Here is a 19,996-nt window from a genome sequence, read left to right as displayed (position 1 = left end):
CTATGACATCTCTCTCGCCGGCGGATTCGGCAAGCAATATTCCCTATGCTATTGGGTATTCAATGCGGTTTAAAGAGTACTATGATGGGACCTCAAGTCAGCCAGCAATCGCTGAGCAACTTCACCATACATGCATGGCATGTAACGGGACAACTCTCTGGCCGGGAAAGGACTCCAGCCTCCACCGGAAAATACTGACGCGACCTGCAGGGCCTCGAATGTCAGACGAATTGGATGGGTGGGTGCCAACCAGTAGATCAATTTGAAATTTGAATTTATCTGCATTCATTGTGAAAATTTGCAATGTATCTGTTTTTCTCTTTCTCAGAGACACCAGAAAAAGGAAAATGATTCATCTGTGGCTGCTCTATGCCTTGGTCCTCACACTGTCCACATATATTTTTCTTGATATTTATGTGAACCACAAGCATAGATTTGGCTTTCTTGGCATTGAGTTTGGCGTTTCTGTGGCTTGCAAACGCCAAGGCTTCACTGCGCAAGTGTTTAAGCATAATGAATGGGAAGCCATGGCCAGAAACAGCGATGAGTTGTGCGGGACGAGAGAAGGATTCTTGGACAAAGATGAAGATCAGGTTGAGAATCCATGGCGGCAGATGAAGTGGATAGGAGGCTGCTGCCTGTCCTGTAAAAGGTCATCTCATTGAGAAGCTCGACAATCGTAACAATTTCCGCAGAGGTTTCGCGCTTCGATGGCAACCAATAAATCCCATGCTATAGGGCCTTTATTAGTCTTTAAAAGTACTTTTTTCTCTGCAGGGTCAGTGTGAAGTACACCTCTGCATCTGCAGATCATTATGCATGGGGACTCCCGTCTCTTCTGTTTGTCGGCAAAAAAATAACGCGACCAAATTATTTCCAGTGACTGCTCCATGACCATGCAATACTGACGAGAACGCGGCTCATGGCCATAGCATACATGATACTGCCCGTAAATACCAGGGTATACAATACAATATACGCATTAATGACAGGGTAATTTGAAATTTGATTTTGAATTTATTTACCCGCTCATTCGATGTTCGAATTTGAATTTATCTACCCGCTCAACCGATGTTCTTAGCAGCTACTGCAAGGAGAACATGTTGTTTATAATCTACACAGAAAGTTTCTTCGGCATCTGCGTGTCTTTTTAAAGCACTCGGCACTCTGGTTTCTCATTTTTACGATAATAGCGGTTATGAATTCTAACGCTGTTCATGAGAAGGTGTTGAAGCTTCTGTGTGGACTCCAACGAATTCTAAGGCAGATGCATGTCTTTTTAAAGCACTCGGCACTCTGGTTTCTCATTTTTACGATAATAGCGGTTATGAATTCTAACGCTGTTCATGAGAAGGTGTTGAAGCTTCTGTGTGGACTCCAACGAATTCTAAGGCGGATAGCCAGACCGTCTATTGGTTGCCCAGGCGGATAGCCAGACCGTCTCGCCAGTGGAATCGATCTCGGGTCTGAGTCTTTTGATGTTGAAAGGCGTGTTGACTATCGTGATGGCGAATCCAGTTCGTTTGGCAAGCAGTGTTGCAAGCTCCAAGAAGGGGATTACGTGGCCTTGAGCCATGAACGGGAACATCACCACATGGTGCTTCAACTCTCTGTTCGTGCTTCTGGTCAAATTCTCAGCAGGGGAAGGCATGGCAAAGTCCATTGCAGGTAGGAGATAGAAGAAGGAAAATAGAATCCGTCGGCTGTGCAGGCAGGTGGGAGAGCTTGCAGCTCCTGCTCAATTATTAAAATCCACAAACGCCACGGAGTGCCAGGAAAGAAATCATAATTGAGTGAAACGGTAATGTCGTCACCAGAGTTTGTGGTTGGGCAAATAACAGGTACCACACAGAGAGTAACAGCTCTCTCATCAACGCGGGCGGCAGAAGGCGTTTATTGAGTCGATGGCCCCTGAGAGTTTCGTCGTCTCTAGTATTGGATCTTGAGCCTGTAATCTGGTGTTACACATTATTTTCCTTCTATTACACTTCAAACTTCTGGCTCTCACTTGAACTTATCCAGCAATAACCGGCATTTCAAGTTTGGTAAATTTTTAAGTCTTTTGGTGGACTAAAGTTTTTCTTCTCCGCTAATTTATGGGGATTATCATAATAATGCATTCATGGTCCAGATTAACTTTCTTTATTATTCTTAACACTTATTTTATTTAATATAAAATAATAAATATGGAAGGTCATTTCTAGTAGAGAACTCTAACTTTCTTTATCATTCTTAACCATTTTTAATTATATAAAATATAAAAGTGTGGAAGCTCAATTGTAATAGAAGAGTTCTCTATGTTTATTGTTCCGAAGTCTTTTTAATATATATATATTTGTATTTGTATTATTGTTATTTGTATTTTTAAGTTATTATTTTAATTTATAATAAAAAATTGCAATAACCTTAGGTGTCTTCTAATTGTTTTAATTCACATCACTAACCTTTTTTATATCTAAATTATATGATTAAACTTTGTTTAAATTAATTTTTTATAAAGTTTGATTAAAAATTTACCATGTCATTTGTTAATTGACACTTATGAGGATTAACGAGAATGAGAAGATTACAAAACGTTACACATACACTTGTCATGGTAGTGGAAATGTGTATTTTGGAATAAGTTGTCGTGGTAGTGAAAATGTGTATTTTGGAATAAGATGATTATCAGTTTCAAACCATTGATAACCCTACAAAACGTTACACATACACTTGTCATGGTAGTGGAAATGTGTATTTTGGAATAAGTTGTCGTGGTAGTGAAAATGTGTATTTTGGAATAAGATGATTACCAGTTTCAAACCATTGATAACCCGTGTCCAATTCCAAATAACAGAGGTCAGTTTCATTAGCGTGTCCATCAATTTCACCCCTTCATTATGTTTTATCTACTAGAGCTTAGCTCAAACCCCAATCAATCAAAATCCAAATTCTCTTTGCTATTAAACAGCAAGGTTTTTTTTTTCATGTGAGAAATTTGAAAATATGAACACTCACCTTTGTAGAGTAAAAAAGATTATATGAAACCCTGAATTAAAATATTATCAACCTATGATGATGAAAACCTTTAATTTTTTCCCTAGATATTGCAAATGTCAATTTGCATAAAGTAAAGATACATATACGATGCAATGTAAAATGTTCTAATAAAAGTAAAATAACTTTAGAATTTTTCTGCAATAAAGATGTACATATTGTGAAAAGTAATTTGAATCAATGAAAAATATAAAAACATGAATATAATCAATGAATATGAATATAAACAACTAACATGAATATAATATTGACGAATAAAAAAAATATATATCATTAGTAAAATTTAAATATAATCAATAAATAGATATTGACAAATAAAAAATATATATATCATTAGTAAAATTTATTTTATTCATGAGTATTATGATACAAGCAGATTAATCCTTTTAATTTGTAAATTAAATACAAAATAGATATTTAAATATGAATTATAGCCCAAAACATAATATTAAAAAAACTGTAAAAAAAAATCTAACACACTTTAAAAAAATATTAATATCTAGTAAAAAAAATTAGATTAGCTTTTACAATTCTATGTTATATATATATATATATATATATATATATATATATATATATATATATATATATATATATATAAAATAACAAGTTCATTATTTAAATAGTTTTGAGCTTTCTTAGTCATTTTAAGACTAATACTAAGATGTTTTTTTTTCACTATTGTTAGTTTTTAAAGCATCTAGAGCCCGTCTAAAAAAATTGTGCAGGTTATTAAGTAGAAATCAATTCCTCAGCTTCATTTAATTTTATGTTATTAAATATTAAAATAATATATATATATATATATATATATATATATATATTTGGGTTTTATAATTTTCAATGATTTAGATGCTATATTATTTAGGTTTTTTCCTTATGTGTTTTCTATAAATTTAAGTTTTTATATTTTTATAATATTAGTTTTTCATAATTTCATTTTATTTATGTTAATCTTAGGTTTTAACAAATATTAAAAAAAAATGCTTTAGGTTTTAATACATATTATATAAAACAAAATATTATTAAAAATATGTTTATAATCAGATAATTTATAAATAGTTTATTTTATATTTTTATATTAATTTATAAATAATTTATAATTAGTATTTCATAATTTTATAATATTCATTATCATAAATAATAATATTTAAAACATTATTAGTAGTAATATTATTAATAAAAAATATTAATAATATCTTTAATACAATATTAATTATGTTTAAAAATAATCATGGTTTCTTGCAGAAGAATCAAATCTAGTTGGATTCTATGAATGAGGCCTTTCAATGAGAGAGATTTATGCTCAGGCCCCAGTCCCTTAATATTGAAGGATAGAATAATCATCAAGGGGAACGAGAAACGGGCTCGTCCGCTCCAAGGATCCGAGAGTGTGAAGATGATGGGACAGAACCGTTCAGAGGTGTGTCTGAGTATAGACAAGACGACAACTTCTTAAATTTAACAGATTTCTTCTTCTGGGATTGTGATGGAGCAACCATAGGGGTTGAAGAAGATGAATTGTCCAAAGGAAATCAGGACAATGGTTCTAGAATGACAGAATCAGAGAATGACAGTACCTCCAACTCTCAGTCCGGGGAAATAGGGGATGCGGGAGAAGAAGATATGAACTGGAGATTCAGAGTAGGAGGAATGGATGACCCAGGAAGAGGAGAAACCAAAGGGGATGTATGTTGAACCAGATTAGGATCTGAACTGGATAAGGGGACAGTGTCACCATTAGAGCCATCAGAGTTAACAGTCGAATTCAAAAGTGGAGATGTAGGAGAGGGTATAGATACAAAATGGGAGAGGATAGAATAGGAGAAGAGGATGTGTAAAAAATCACCGTAAGGTTATCAACAGGTGTCTCGGCCCCACCTCCTCCCTCTGGGACCATGACTCGAGGAAGAGACCCTTCAGCAACCCCAAAAACATAGATTTCTAGTTCTTGCATCAGCTTTGGAGTTTGTTATCTTGATTCAGTACTTGGTTCATTTCATTGTCATCTTTTTCCATTACTCTATTTCTACAATACAATCTCACTCATGTTCTCATTTCCTTCAGCACTTTCTTCATGCATCATGTGGGCAATTGATTCATGCTTTTCTAGTTTATGAAAATGTATCTTGTTGTATAGTTCTTGGAAGACACACATGTTTTAAGCACTGCAGGTACTTCAGCAGGAGGTCTAGACTTCATCACCAACATCCATCTCCCACCTCATCCACCTCAACCATCTCTTGTTCCACCATCACCCTCACTAGTTTTTTGTCCTTTTTTATTGAAATTTCCCTAGAAACATTGAGTGAATCTAGCCATCTCTTCTCTTGGATATTGACTCATGAGTGTTCCTAGACCTTCTAACACCCTATCCCATTCATCACACACCCTTTCCAAGCTTCCCAACACCTCACAATTAGCTCTCGGTCCTGTAATTCCTATAGGATCATCCTGTAGGTTTCTAGTACATCTTGTAGGTTTTCCTGAACCGACATGTTTTGAGGCCGAATTGATGGGGAACCTCTAGGAAGTCACAAAAGCCTCCTAGGACCCTTCCACACCATCCAACCACAACCTAAACCTTCTAGCCATCCTCAACCACCTCCCATCCACCTATCACATCCACAAGAACAATTAAATTGCATGCTTGATTTTACCAAAGAAAACAAAAAAAAGTGAAAACAGATTTAGTTTGGTTTTCTTACCTACACATTAGTATGGTTTGATGCTCTTTACTTCTGTAACTTAGATAGCAACATTAGGTTAGTGTTGATTTAGCAATTCTGCTTAGCATAGATGTTTAAATGGTTAATTAGGATATGGTGTGATTTAGAATTACATGTTGTTTTCCTCATTACTGCAATAGAGTAGCTCCCTTAGAATAAATTTACTCTTCTTCCATCAAAGAATCAAGCTTCTTCTCACTCTAAAGTCTGGCATGGAACTCGATCAAAGAGCAGAGCTCGATTACAAAAACAAGACACGACACTCCTCGCAGGGAGTCTCTATCCTTTATATATGACTCATACATGCGATACCACGGGCCAATACCGTGGGTTTTATTAATACCATCTATCTAATACTACCGCCCATTTGCAACTAACTGTGGTCCCATCATTAATTGCGGGTTAACCACTTACAAATATTAATATGGCCTTTATTGACTCGTGACTATGACGTGATCCCATGACATAAATAAGGGGGTTAGGGTGGGACCCTAACATCTTGCCTTCCCACCATACAAGTGCGGTTCCTCCAAATCGAAGACTAGCAAGTTGGATCTTCTTCCTTTTTGAAACAACTTTTTGCACCCTGCAATACACTTCAATTTGTCTTATCCAATTATCAAGCTTTTCAGTGTTAAGTTCTCCATCATAAATTGGCAAATCAAATTTTACATCTAATTTGATCAAAGAGGATTTCTTCTTTTTCTTCTTAGAAGGACTAGATTTATGAGAAGAAGAGGATGATGATGACGATGATGGTGATGATGGAGGAGATGGTGGAGGAAGCATTCCTCCCTTTCCCTTATCTTCTTGATCTTTAGGTGATGAAGTGCCTTCATCTTTATTCTTCTTAAACTCGCGATACATCTCTTCTACCATTGCATGTATCGTCATGAAACTATCCAAGAATTGAGATTCTGATCCAAGTGGAGTTTCTTCTGCCATCCTTCTATGTGAAAAGACCCTTCCAATCTCTGGATTTGCCTCAACAAGCTCACCTTCACCTCGTCCAAACCTCAACCTAGTAAGCATTCAAATCTTCACACAAATTTTTCAAACCTTAAAAACCTTGTTGCTCTTACACCACTTGATCCGTTAATGAAAAAGGTATTATAGACTATTGGGTTGTGTTATTCTTTCCACAACTAGCGCACGTAGTGAACCGGGGGGTTAGAGGGTGGGCGGAGCCCCCCTCTACAGGGTCTGGGGCAGCGCCCCAAGATTTTTTTTTGACCCTATATTAGGTTGGGCGGATCTACCTATGGTTTTGTGCATGATTTTTGGTCCATGGTTTTGGACGCGATGGTTTTTGGTCCATGGTATTGGATGCTTCGACATTTATAAATATGTATTATAACATTGAAAGGAACATAATGAAGAATCAAGCTGGTAGTCCCGGTTTTGGGATCCAGGGGAAAAATCTCTGTGTATATGTCTTTTATGTGTTATGCTCTCGCATTGTTTATTTTCTATGTTTTAGAATTCGTATGTAGGTAATTTCTATATGGGGTTAAAACCTACATATACTATGTGTGAATTTGCTTATGTTACTTAGTGCAACGGATCGAAAATATTGCAAATAACATAAACACATACACAATTTTAAAACACATTCAAACACATCAACACAACGAAATTTAATAAAGGAGTTCACCAGACTTTCTGGCTACATCTCCTGGTCCCTTAGCTTCCAATGCTAACCTCTTTATTTTGTCTTCGAAATGTCGTTACGGGTATGAGCTCAAAAACAAAGTCTCAAATGAGAAAATGGACCTCGCCACTGCATTCAACTTGAAATTTCGAGTCAAACGAGTATAAAATCGACCATATTTGGCCAATGTGACCTCCAAACCCCCTGGGATGGTCCAAAACCACCTTTGTCCCTGCAAAACCACCCTCTGTTTGGCAAAAACCACCTTGGCCTGTGCAAAACCACCTCAGACTGCACGCTAGTGGTATGGCAGGTTCAGCACCTGCATTGTTTATTAAAAAATTAGTTCGACTTTGTTTCAAGCCCGAATTGTTGACATGATGGTTAGTGGAGGTGTGTTAAAGTGTTGCATATATATATAATTTTGGAAGGTTGAGGGTTCGAAACCCATGCACGACCATTCCGCCATTGGATACGTTATACATTGGATATGCGATATATTACTCCGTTGTTCCGTTGGTTATACATGTTTTATATGGTATTATATTAATACTATTAATATACCATATGTGGTTGATATTTTCAGTGAATGTGGGATATATGCGATAACATTAAATCAAAGGTCCGATGGTCGTGGGGTTGACCCCGACTGTCTGACCTTTTTCCAACACCCTTATCCGATACACAATAAATGTAAACTCATCGCTTCTGTTACCAAGGCCTGTGATAGCCCAACCGGTGAGCTAATTCCGGTGAAGTCGTTGCCACTCTAGGAGGTCAGGGGTTCGATCCTCCCTGATCCCCAAAATTTTGGAAATGAGGCCAAATTGGGAAAAATTCGGGCTGCCATGTGTCAGCACTGGATTGGCCCATATGAACCAATCACAATTTTCCACGTCACCTCCTCTGCTGACATCATCCAGGACTCGTGGCTCATTCCCGGGTTGACACGTGTCCTTGTTGGCTCATTCCCACGTTGACACGTGTCCCTACTGACGTAGGCATTAACTTGGTTGACCGTTGACCGTTGACCTGGTTGACCTTTGACTTTTGACTTTTTTGCCCTAATTCTCCATAAACGTTGACTGGCTCTAACTTCTCCATCTGGACTCGGATTTATGCACCGTTGGAATCGTATCGATGAGAACTTCCACTTGATCCCACTTTCATCTGCATTTAAAGACTTTGATATGGACGAAAAACTAGATCCATTTTGGATCAATATTGGTGGCCACCCACCTATTCCACTTGGACCCCCACCATTATTTATTTCAGTTTTTCAGTTTCCTTATTTGTAGCACAATTTACTATTTTTGGCAGTTTTTCGGGTCCTGAACTTCCGGAGCCGCTTTGAGGCCCTAAACGATGTTTTTTTAGAAAACTGGGACCAACATCGGTCATAGGTTGATGTTGGTCATTCAAAAGTTGTATTCCTAGGATAGATCTTTCTAACGAGGTATTAGGTGCGTCAAACAGAGATCGTATGCCAAAGGTATGACCCCGGGAAGTTGATGTACCAATTTACCCAGTCGGGGCCCATAGTTTGGTGCTTCATCTGCTATGGTTAGGTTTTTGGTTGTTTAAGGTTTTCCATTGTTTCTCAATAATAAATAGGCCTTTGAGCCTCATTTTAACACAGTTCAGAGGCATGTAGTCGCCACATCTCTTCTCAAAGATAAGCTACCATCGCTCGAGCTTGTCTTATTTCCATTTGGTTTGTAAGCATATTTCAGTATTTGATATTAATGAAATGAAGTGTTATTTCTACTGCATATTTGTATTTATGGTTATATTTGTAATTTTTGCATTCCTGTTTAAATTTGGATCAATGGTATCATAACGGTCTACACTTTCTCTGTTTTTTTCTTTCCATGTCCCCAACGAGGTCGAGATATAAGGAGTTAGGGCTCGATCTGGTTGAACCTTTGCAAGATCAACCTCGCAAACCCCAATGGCCGCCCATGGGGGAATAAAAGAAAGACGAGGGGGCAGAAGATCCTATCAAAATATTGCTTGAGGAGGCCCTCGAGAAACAAAGGAAAGTGATGATGGATAACTTTGCCCAGATCCTTCAACGGTTGCCCACCGGTGGCGTATCCATATCCAGCAGCCACTCTGGAGGCTCCACTCCTTTTAAGGTACAAGTAAACTTTGGAATTCCCATATTTGAGGGTCAAATAGATGCAGACATTATAGATAAATGGTTAAATCTGCTAGAAGGATATTTTTCTATTCATGATTTTTCCAGCCGGAAAAAGATTACTTTTTTTCTTCTCAAAGTCGCCCCCCACGTCAAGGACTGGTGGGAAACCTACAGTGAGAAGTGGATTAAAATAAGACCTCACTTTTTTCAGCCGCACCCACTTGGAATTCGTTTTGGGATGCCATCAAGGAGGTGTACTACCCTGTCGGGAGCTATGAGGATATATACAAAAAGTGGATAACGCTGCAACAGGGAAGGGACCAAGATGTGCCAGATTTTACCAATGTTTTTCATACCCTTCGCACGAAGTTTGGTATCAAGGATTCTGAGAAACATTTGGTACTCAAGTACCACGACTTCCTACACAGGTACATACAGAATGATATGGAGTTCCTAGACATCTCCTCGCTTGGCACAACGTATCGATATGCCGTCAATATCAAGCAGAAGTTTAAATAGAAGAAGCGAGACTTTGGATCTACGAATCCGAAGCAAGAGAAAGGTGCCCCCAAACTGCAGAACAAAGGACAAAGCCAAGGTGGGGTGGCCTAGGACAACCCTCCAAAGCCACAAGCAAAGAACAACACTGTGAAGTTGAAGAAGGACACAGGAAAATTGCGCGAGTTCCATAAGAGCTCCAATCACAACACAAGCGAGTGTTGGGCCAAGCAGTCACTGGTGGCCGAGCTGAAGGCTTCATAATCGGTTGCATGTTCCGACTCTGAGTCAGAACGTGACAAGGGGAATGAGAAAGGGAAGCAGATTATCGATGCAGAGCCCAACACCATCGTTGCCACCATGAAGATCCAAAAGGAGGAACCCGAAGATCCAGAGGAGGAGGAATGCCTCTTCCACTCCCACATGTGGGTAAAGGTTTCCTTGTTATAGTTCATTGTCGACAACGGGAGCCAAAAGAACCTCATTTCGGTAGAGGTCGTGAGGCAGCTGGGCTTACAGACCATAGTACTCCCACAACCATACACCATCGGGTGGCTTCACCAAGGACTGGATCTTCGCGTGATCTAGCAGTGTCACCTTCCATACAACATCAAACCCTTCACGGATGAGGTATTATGTGACATTCCTCCCCTTGATGTTTGTGATGTATTATTAGACCAACCATACTTGTGGAAGTGACATGCTATGTATGAGTCAAGGCCTTGCGCTGTTATTGTTACTTTGGGAAATAAGTTGTACAGGATACCGGAGGTAGCACCACCTACCACCATCTCTTTCGTTACTGTAAAACAATGCAGTAAGCTCATTTCCAAAACCGAGAAATTTGTTTTCCTAATGATACATCCTTCGGGAAAGAAGAAGATAGTGGCCACGACCTCCAGAAAATGCCCCTTCGCACGACAACAACAGATGGACAAGGTCATGGAAGAGTACGAGGACATCTTCACCTCCCCTATAAGGATGCCTCTGCACTGTCACATCAAGCACTCCATCGATCTGACCCCAGGTGCATTGTTGCCCAATGGACCAATCTATCGATGATCCGTTATGGAGAATGATGAAATCACGAGGCAGAGTCAGGAGCTACTGCAAAAAGGTCACATCCGACCGAGTTCATCACCCTGTGGGAGCCCGATCGTTTTGGTACAGAAGAAGGATGGGACTTGGAGACTATGTATTGGCTATCGAGCGCTGAACAAGATATTTGTACGAAATAGGTACCCGATCCCATGGATTGATGACCTTCTGCACCAACTCAAGGGGGAAAAATATTTCAACAAGATCGACTTGAAGTCTGGATGTCACTAGGTACTAATCGAACCCTCCGATGTGTGGAAAACTGCCTTCAAAGCCAACGAGGGCCTTTTCGAATGGTTGGTTATGCCTTTTAGGTTGACGAATGCTCCTGCAACCTTCATGAGGCTGATGGATGACATCTTGCGGTCATTCACCAACTCATTTATGGTGGTATACTTGGATGACATCCTGATCTTCAGTCGGAGTTGGGAAGAGCACTTCCACCACATTCGACAGGTTCTCCAAACACTGCGGCAACACAAGCTGTGTGCCAATTTGGAGAAATGTACTTTTGGCATGACCCAGGTTCAGTATCTGGGATACATTATTTATGAACAAGGGGTGCATGTGGATCTAGCCAAGATCCAAGTCATTCGTGATTGGCTAGCCCCAACCACTCTGACATAGCTCCGCAACTTTCTATGTCTTGCCAATTTCTACCGCAGGTTCATGTTGGGATTCTCTCATATCACTTGGCCCTTGAATCAAGTCACCAAGGGAGGAGCGAAAGCAAAATTATTTTGGTCTGAATCTCAACAGAAGGCATTCACAGACTTGAAACATCGCCTCTTCTCTGCACCAGTGCTCACTTTACCAGACTTGCAACAACCATTTTAGATCGCGACAGATGCCTTTGACTATGCTATTGGGGTAGTCTTTACTCAACGAGGGCATCCAATGGCATATCACAGTGAGACACTTTCAGACATAGTCCAGAAGTATCCCACTTATGAGAAAGAGGTGTATTCCATTGTGCAAGCCTGCCGACAATGGAAGCATTACATTTTAGGGAAGGAAACGATCATCCACACAGACCAGCGACCCCTGCAGTTCATATAGACACAAGGGAAGTTGCAGAATGATCTTCATTTGAAGTAGTCCCCATACCTGCAACAGTTCCATTTGAATATCAATTATAAGAAGGGCGACACCAATAATATTGCAGACTGGCTCAATCGACCACCGTTCATGGCATTAACCAACGTGCTCGAGTCTTGTGGGCACGAGACTTATGATTGGCCACTTCTCTACAAAAGCGACAAAAAATTCAGCCACACATACCAGATGCTCTTGAAGGGTCAAAAAGTTCCATATTTTCACCTCCAAGATGCCCTGTTATGCCACCTGGGACACCTTTATGTTCCTTCAAGCGAGCGAGCCAAGCTGATTTGGGAAGCGCACTATAGTCAGGCCGCTGGGCATTTCGGGGTTGAGAAAACGATAGCAGTATTGCAAAAGTATTTCTATTGGCCGAATCTTCGATAGGATGTCAGGAAGTACATCAGATCTTGCACTGCCTCCTCCATTTCCAAACCGACCATCAAGAAGCAAGGCCTCTATACTTTGCTGCCTACTACAAGTCGACCTTGGGAATCCATCTCCATGGATTACATGTTGGTCCTTCCTTCTACTAAGCATGGCAATGACTGTGTTTTTGTGGTCGTCGACAGTTTCTCGAAGATGACCACTATGGCGACCTACAAGAAGAATATCATAGCAGAAGCCACTACTAAACCCTTCTTTGAACGAGTATGGGTACACTTTGGATCCCATAGTCTATCATCTCAGATTGGGACAATAGGTTCCTTAATACATTTTGGTCCAGTCCCTGGTCGATGGTGGACACCAAGCTCACTAAGTCCACAACTTTCCATCCCCAAACTGGTGACCAGACAAAGGTCTTCAACATGATGATCATACACATTATGTGCATGTACAACTCAAAGCATCCACGCACATGGGATGAGAGCCTCCCCTTTGTATAGCACAGCTATAACCGGGCTCTCCATAGTTCGACTGGCCACAACCCTTTTTAGGTGGGCTTCGGATTCCAGCCACTATGTCCCATTGATGCGGCCACACCATTTGCAGCTACTTAGGTAGATTCGGCTCATGTCCAGTCGGAAGCCAATAAGGCAAACAACTTCATTGAGCACATCCAACATATCTGCTAGCAGGTCCATGACATTCTGGAGAAATCAAATACCATGTACAAGCAGCGACATGATCAACATCGGGTTCCATACAAGTTTTAGGTGGGTGACAAAGTCTGGTTGCATTTGCAGAAGGATGGCCTTATTTATGTTTTTTTCAAAAGATATTATTTGTTTATCATAATAACTATTATAAAAATATAAATTTTTTATAAACTATTTTAAAAGTTTATTAATAATATTATAAATCTAAGGCATTAATATTATAAATTTTTGGGATTAACATTATATGTCTAAAGGATTAACATTATAAACGTAAAGGATCAAATCTTTGGGTTTTCATATTAATCGCTTAGGTTTATAGTATTAATCTCTTAGTTTTATAATATTAATCAAATAAAAAATGCATTTTTCTAATATTTAATATTTATAATATATATATATATATATATATATATATATATATATATATATATATATATATAACTACTAATATAATTAATATTAGTGTTAGAATTTAAATATTATTAATGATTTTAATGTTATTATGTTAATAATATTAAATATTAGTAATTTAAAAAAATTAGTATTGTATTAAATATGTTTAAAACATGTATTAACCAAAAATTAAAACACGATTAAAGCGATTAAACATGATTATAAATTAAAATTGTATTAAATATGATTAAAACATATATTAAACATGATTAGAACATGTTTAAAATTAATATTCTATTAAACATATTTAAAACATGATTATTTTTAAACATAATTAATATTGTATTAAAGATATTATTAATATTTTTTATTAATAATATTAGTACTAATAATGTTTTAAATATTATTATTTATGATAATGAATATTATAAAATTATGAAATACTAATTGTAAATTATTTATAAATTAATATAAAAAATATAAAATAAACTATTTATAAATTATCTGATTATAAACATATTTTTAATAATATTTTGTTTTATATAATATGTATTAAAACCTAAAGCGTTTTTTTTAATATTTGTTAAAACCTAAGATTAACATAAATAAAATGAAATTATAAAAAATTAATATTATAAAAATATAAAAACTTAAATTTATAGAAAACACATAAGGAAAAAACCTAAATAATATAGCATCTAAATCATTGAAAATTATAAAACCCAAATATATATATATATATATATCTATCTATATATATATATATATATATATATTTTTATTTTAATATTTAATAACATAAAATTAAATGAAGCTGAGGAATTGATTTCTACTTAATAACCTGTACAATTTTTTTAGACGGGCTCTAGATGCTTTAAAAACTAACAATAGTGAAAAAAAAACATCTTAGTATTAGTCTTAAAATGACTAAGAAAGCTCAAAACTATTTAAATAATGAACTTGTTATTATATATATATATATATATATATATATATATATATATATATAACATAGAATTGTAAAAGCTAATCTAATTTTTTTTATTAGATATTTTTTTTTTTTAAAGTGTGTTAGATTTTTTTTACAATTTTTTTAATATTATGTTTTGGGCGATAATTCATATTCAAATATGTATTTTGTATTTAATTTACAAATTAAAAGGATCTAATCTGCTTGTATCATAGTACTCATGGACAAAATAAATTTTACTAATGATATATATTTTTTTATTCGTCAATATCTATTTATTGATTATATTTAAATTTTACTAATGATATATATATATTTTTATTCGTCAATATCTATTTATTGATTATATTCATGTTAGTTGTTTATATTCATATTCATTGATTATATTCATGTTTTTATATTTTTCATTGATTCAAATTACTTTTCACAATATGTACATCTTTATTGCAGAAAAATTCTAAAGTTATTTTACTTTTATTAGAACATTTTACATTGCATCGTATATGTATCTTTACTTTATGCAAATTGACATTTGCAATATCTAGGGAAAAAATTAAAGGTTTTCATCATCATAGGTTGATGATATTTTAATTCAGGGTTTCATATAATCTTTTTTACTCTACAAAAGTGAGTGTTCATATTTTCAAATTTCTCACATGGAAAAAATACCTCGCTGTTTAATAGCAAAGAGAATTTGGGTTTTGATTGATTGGGGTTTGAGCTAAGCTCTAGTAGATAAAACATAATGAAGGGGTGAAATTGATGGACACACTAATGAAACTGACCTCTGTTATTTGGAATTGGACACGGGTTATCAATGTTTTGAAACTCATAATCATCTTATTCCAAAATACACATTTTCACTACCACAACAACTTATTCCAAAATACACATTTCCACTACCATGACAAGTGTATGTGTAACGTTTTGTAGTCTTCTCATTCTCGTTAATCCTCATAAGTGTCAATTAACAAATGACATGGTAAATTTTTAATCAAACTTTATAAAAAATTAATTTAAACAAAGTTTAATCATATAATTTAGATATAAAAAAGTTTAGTGATGTGAATTAAAACAATTAGAAGACACCTAAGGTTATTGCAATTTTTTATTATAAATTAAAATAATAACTTAAAAATACAAATAACGATAAGATATATATATATATATATATATATATATATATATATATATATATATAATATATATATATATATATATATATATATATATATATATATATATATATATATATATATATATATATATATAGATATATTAAAAAGACTTCGAAACAATAAACATAGAGAACGTCTTCTATTACAATTGAGCTTCCACACTTTTATATTTTATATAATTAAAAATGGTTAAGAATGATAAAGAAAGTTAGAGTTTTCTACTAGAAATGACCTTCCATATTTATTATTTTATATTAAATAAAATAAGTGTTAAGAATAATAAAGAAAGTTAATCTGGACCATGAATGAATGCGTTATTATGATAATCCCCATAAATTAGCGGAGAAGAAAAACTTTAGTCCACCAAAAGACTTAAAAATTTACCAAACTTGAAATGCCGGTTATTGCTGGATAAGTTCAAGTGAGAGCTAGAAGTTTTAAGCGTAATAGAAGGAAAATAATGTGTAACGTCAGATTACAGGCTCAAGATCCAATAATAGGAGACGACGAAACTCTGAGGGGCCATCGACTGAATAAACGCCTTCTTCCGCCCCCGTTGATGAGAGAGCTGTTACTCTCTATGTGGTACCTATTATTTGCCCAACCACAAACTCTAGTGACGACCTTACCGTTTCGCTCAACTATGATTTCTTTCCTCGCACTCCGTCACGTTTGTGGATTTTAATAATTGAGCAGGAGCTGCAAGCTCTCCCACCTGCCTGCACAGCCGACGGATTCTATTTTCCTTCCTCTATCTCCTACCTGCAATGGACTTTGCCACACCTTCCCCTACTGAGAATTTGACCAGAAGCACGAACAAAGAGTTGAAGCACCATGTGGTGATGTTCCCGTTCATGGCTCAAGGCCACATAATCCCCTTCCTGGAGCTCGCAACGCTGCTTGCCAAACGAACCGAATTCGCCATCACGATAGTCAACACGCCTTTCAACATCAAAAGACTCAGACCCGAGATCGATTCCACTGGCGAGACGGTCTGGCTATCCGCCTGGGCAACCAATAGACGGTCTGGCTATCCGCCTTAAAATTCGTTGGAGTCCACACAGAAGCTTCAACACCTTCTCATGAACAACGTTAGAATTCATAACCGCTATTATCGTAAAAATGAGAAACCAGAGTGCCGAGTGCTTTAAAAAGACACGCAGATGCCAAAGAAACTTTCTGTGTAGATTATAAACAACATGTTCTCCTTGCAGTAGCTGCTAAGAACATCGGTTGAGCGGGTAGATAAATTCAAATTCGAACATCGAATGAGCGGGTAAATAAATTCAAAATCAAATTTCAAATTAGCCTGTCATTAATGCGTATATTGTATTGTATACCCTGGTATTTATGGGCAGTATCATGTATGCTATGGCCATGAGCCGCGTTCTCGTCGGTATTGTATGGTCATGGAGCAGTCACCGGAAATAATTTGGTCGCGTTATTTTTTTGCCGACAAACAGAAGAGACGGGAGTCCCCATGCATAATGATCCGCAGATGCAGAGGTGTACTTCACACTGACCCTGCAGAGAAAAAAGTACTCTTAAAGACTAATAAAGGCCCTATAGCATGGGATTTATTGGTTGCCCTCCGATTATCCAACGATGTGGAGGACAAAATGCACATCTTGCCATGGCTTCTACCTTCCAAGGCGATCGATCTCCAACGCAGACAGCGACGGGTTCTACTGGATCTGGGTGTTAATGCATTCAGCACCAGCCTACCCTGGTTTCTTCGCATGTACCCCTTCGATTTCATTGAGATTCACGCCTTCGAAGTCGAATCCAAGCTCCTGCAAAAGACGAGGCCGCTTGGTTTTGACGAAGAGAGTAACGTGGCACAAACGAATCTCTCCTCCTTCACTGTAAAGTCCTCTCCCCAACCTCTACAGTGGATGGTGGATCGAATCCAGCTACACTACAACTTTGTGTCAAACTGAGATGATAAAGCCAACAATGTCATAAATATAATGAGGTTTATGAAAGAGGAGTTTCGATTGAAAGCAACTGATACAGTGGTTGTAAAGATGGACATCGAGGGAAGTGAGTGGCTGATTCTGAGGTGATGGCTCAGTGATCCAGAGATGCCTCTCATTGTGGACGAGCTCTTTGTGGAGGTTCACTACAATCACCCATCCATGTGGAACTACCACTGGTTCAGATTTGGTAAGATCGCCAGGCAAAATGCGAAAAAGCTTCTTGCAGATCTCAGATGGCATGGCTTCTACGCCCACTTTTGGCCCTAATTCATTAACCTACCTCACGCCATCCTTTCACGTTCACCGCTGGCGCTCTCTTTCCACTGACCATCTGCCATCTCTGATCATCAAAATCAAGGAACAAGACAGAATCACATGGAATTACTGGCCTATTTTATTCTTGGAGGGATCTTATTTCGGTTTCTCTTTAGCATTTATTTATATTTTTGCAGTAAGACACAGGTTGACAATCATACTAGAAAAGTGTTGGGCATTTTGAATCGATGGAGCCAGTGTGCTTTTTATGATACTTTGTAAAGTAGAAAGTATAGGTAAGTTTGATTTAAGAAAAGTTCAGAGTTGATAGTTGAACATCCTTCAAACGGCATTGTAAATTTGGAGTTTAACAAAAATTGCAGCGTTTGGCTTATGGAATCTCTGACCAGTTTAAAAGAAATTATACTTTGATCAGAGATAATAGTTGAACATATTTAAAATAGATTATTATGGATAAGTAGTGAGAGAAACGGTTTCGCTTATGAAGGCTTAAGAAAATTAAAACAGATGGTAATCGATAATAAAAAAGAGAGAGAAATGATGATCATTGTGAAGCAAAGTATTGTATGTCTCTATGCTTTTAAAGTCGTATATAGAGATGTTGTATTTGATATGTATTTAATATTAAATTTTAATTTCAAAATGGGTTATAATTTTTATTTTTAATTTATATATTAAGATAAAAGTGGAAGAAGATAAATCAGCGAAAATAAAAATTAGACAAAAAAAAACAATTATGTGAGAAGGTGAAAACCATACAAATTAGATTAAAGTATTATAATTATTTAAAAATAAAATAAAAAATAAGATGTAATATTTAAAAAATATAAGTGAAATTTTTTATTATTAAGTTGTTGATTTTGAATTAAAAGAATAATGAAGAAAAAATAACATCTTATTATTGGTCTTCTACAAAATATTTTTAGCTTAAAATTAAATATATATATATTATGAATTTAAACACTAAGCATTTACATGTATAAATTTGAAAATATATTGATTTTGACAAAATGTCATTTTCATTTACATATACAAATTTGAAAATATCTTGATTTTGACAAAGTGTCATTTTCTAAGATTCATGAAACTTCCATTGTATAGAGCATCTCATTTAAGGATCATTCCTACCACATAGTTTCTCATTTCCTAAGATGACTCTATAGCATCTTAAGATGACCCTATAACATTTTGAATTTCTTGGTTGAAGAGAAATCCAAATTATTCTTCCAAGATGAACTATGATAATACATTCTTCAAGCTATTTGTTAGGATATTTGTGATGATCTTATAAATTGAGTAATTAAGAAATTAGTTTATAGTCCTCGAAAGATTCCAAAGGATTTTTCTTTAGAATTAGTGCTTTAAATGTCACATTTAGGGTTTCTGGATTCTTTAATTAACTCTCAACAAATCAGTCTCCAACAAAATTTTATAGAAACCCATATAAAATTCCATTATCTTTTCTTCACCCTCAAGAAATCTTCTTCCAACATGTGATAGATACCCCAATAAATTTCATTGTCCAACTGTGTTTGAAGAAAAACCTTTGCCTCTTTCTTTAACTCCCAACAAATCCTAGTTGAACATGTTATAGAAACCCAAATAAAATTCCATCACCTTTCCTTACCCCTCAACAAATCCTCTTCCAAGATGTTATAGAAACCCAAATAAAATTCCATCATCTTTCCTTACCCCTCAACAAATCCTCTTCCAATATGTTATAAAAACCTAGAGAAAATTCCATTATCTTTTCCAAATAAAATTCCATCATTTTTTCTTACCCCCCAATGAATCCTCTTCCAACATGTTATAGAAACCCAAATAAACTAACATTATCTTTCCTTAAC

At 36.1% G+C, this 19,996-nt stretch overlaps 1 pseudogene; it reads left to right on the top strand.

Moving 5' to 3' along the window:
- The first annotated feature begins 2 nt into the window (after positions 1-2).
- On the top strand, positions 3-18,140 carry LOC149249138 (uncharacterized; annotated as a pseudogene).
- The last annotated feature ends 1,856 nt before the right edge of the window (positions 18,141-19,996 follow it).

Source organism: Pinus tabuliformis, chromosome 7 (genome assembly GCF_031772625.1).
Source record: "Pinus tabuliformis cultivar Carrire ecotype Pingquan chromosome 7, CPIR1, whole genome shotgun sequence".
NCBI lineage: Eukaryota > Viridiplantae > Streptophyta > Pinopsida > Pinales > Pinaceae > Pinus > Pinus tabuliformis.
Note: the sequence above shows the minus strand (reverse complement) of the source record. Positions and strands in the feature narration are given on the sequence as shown.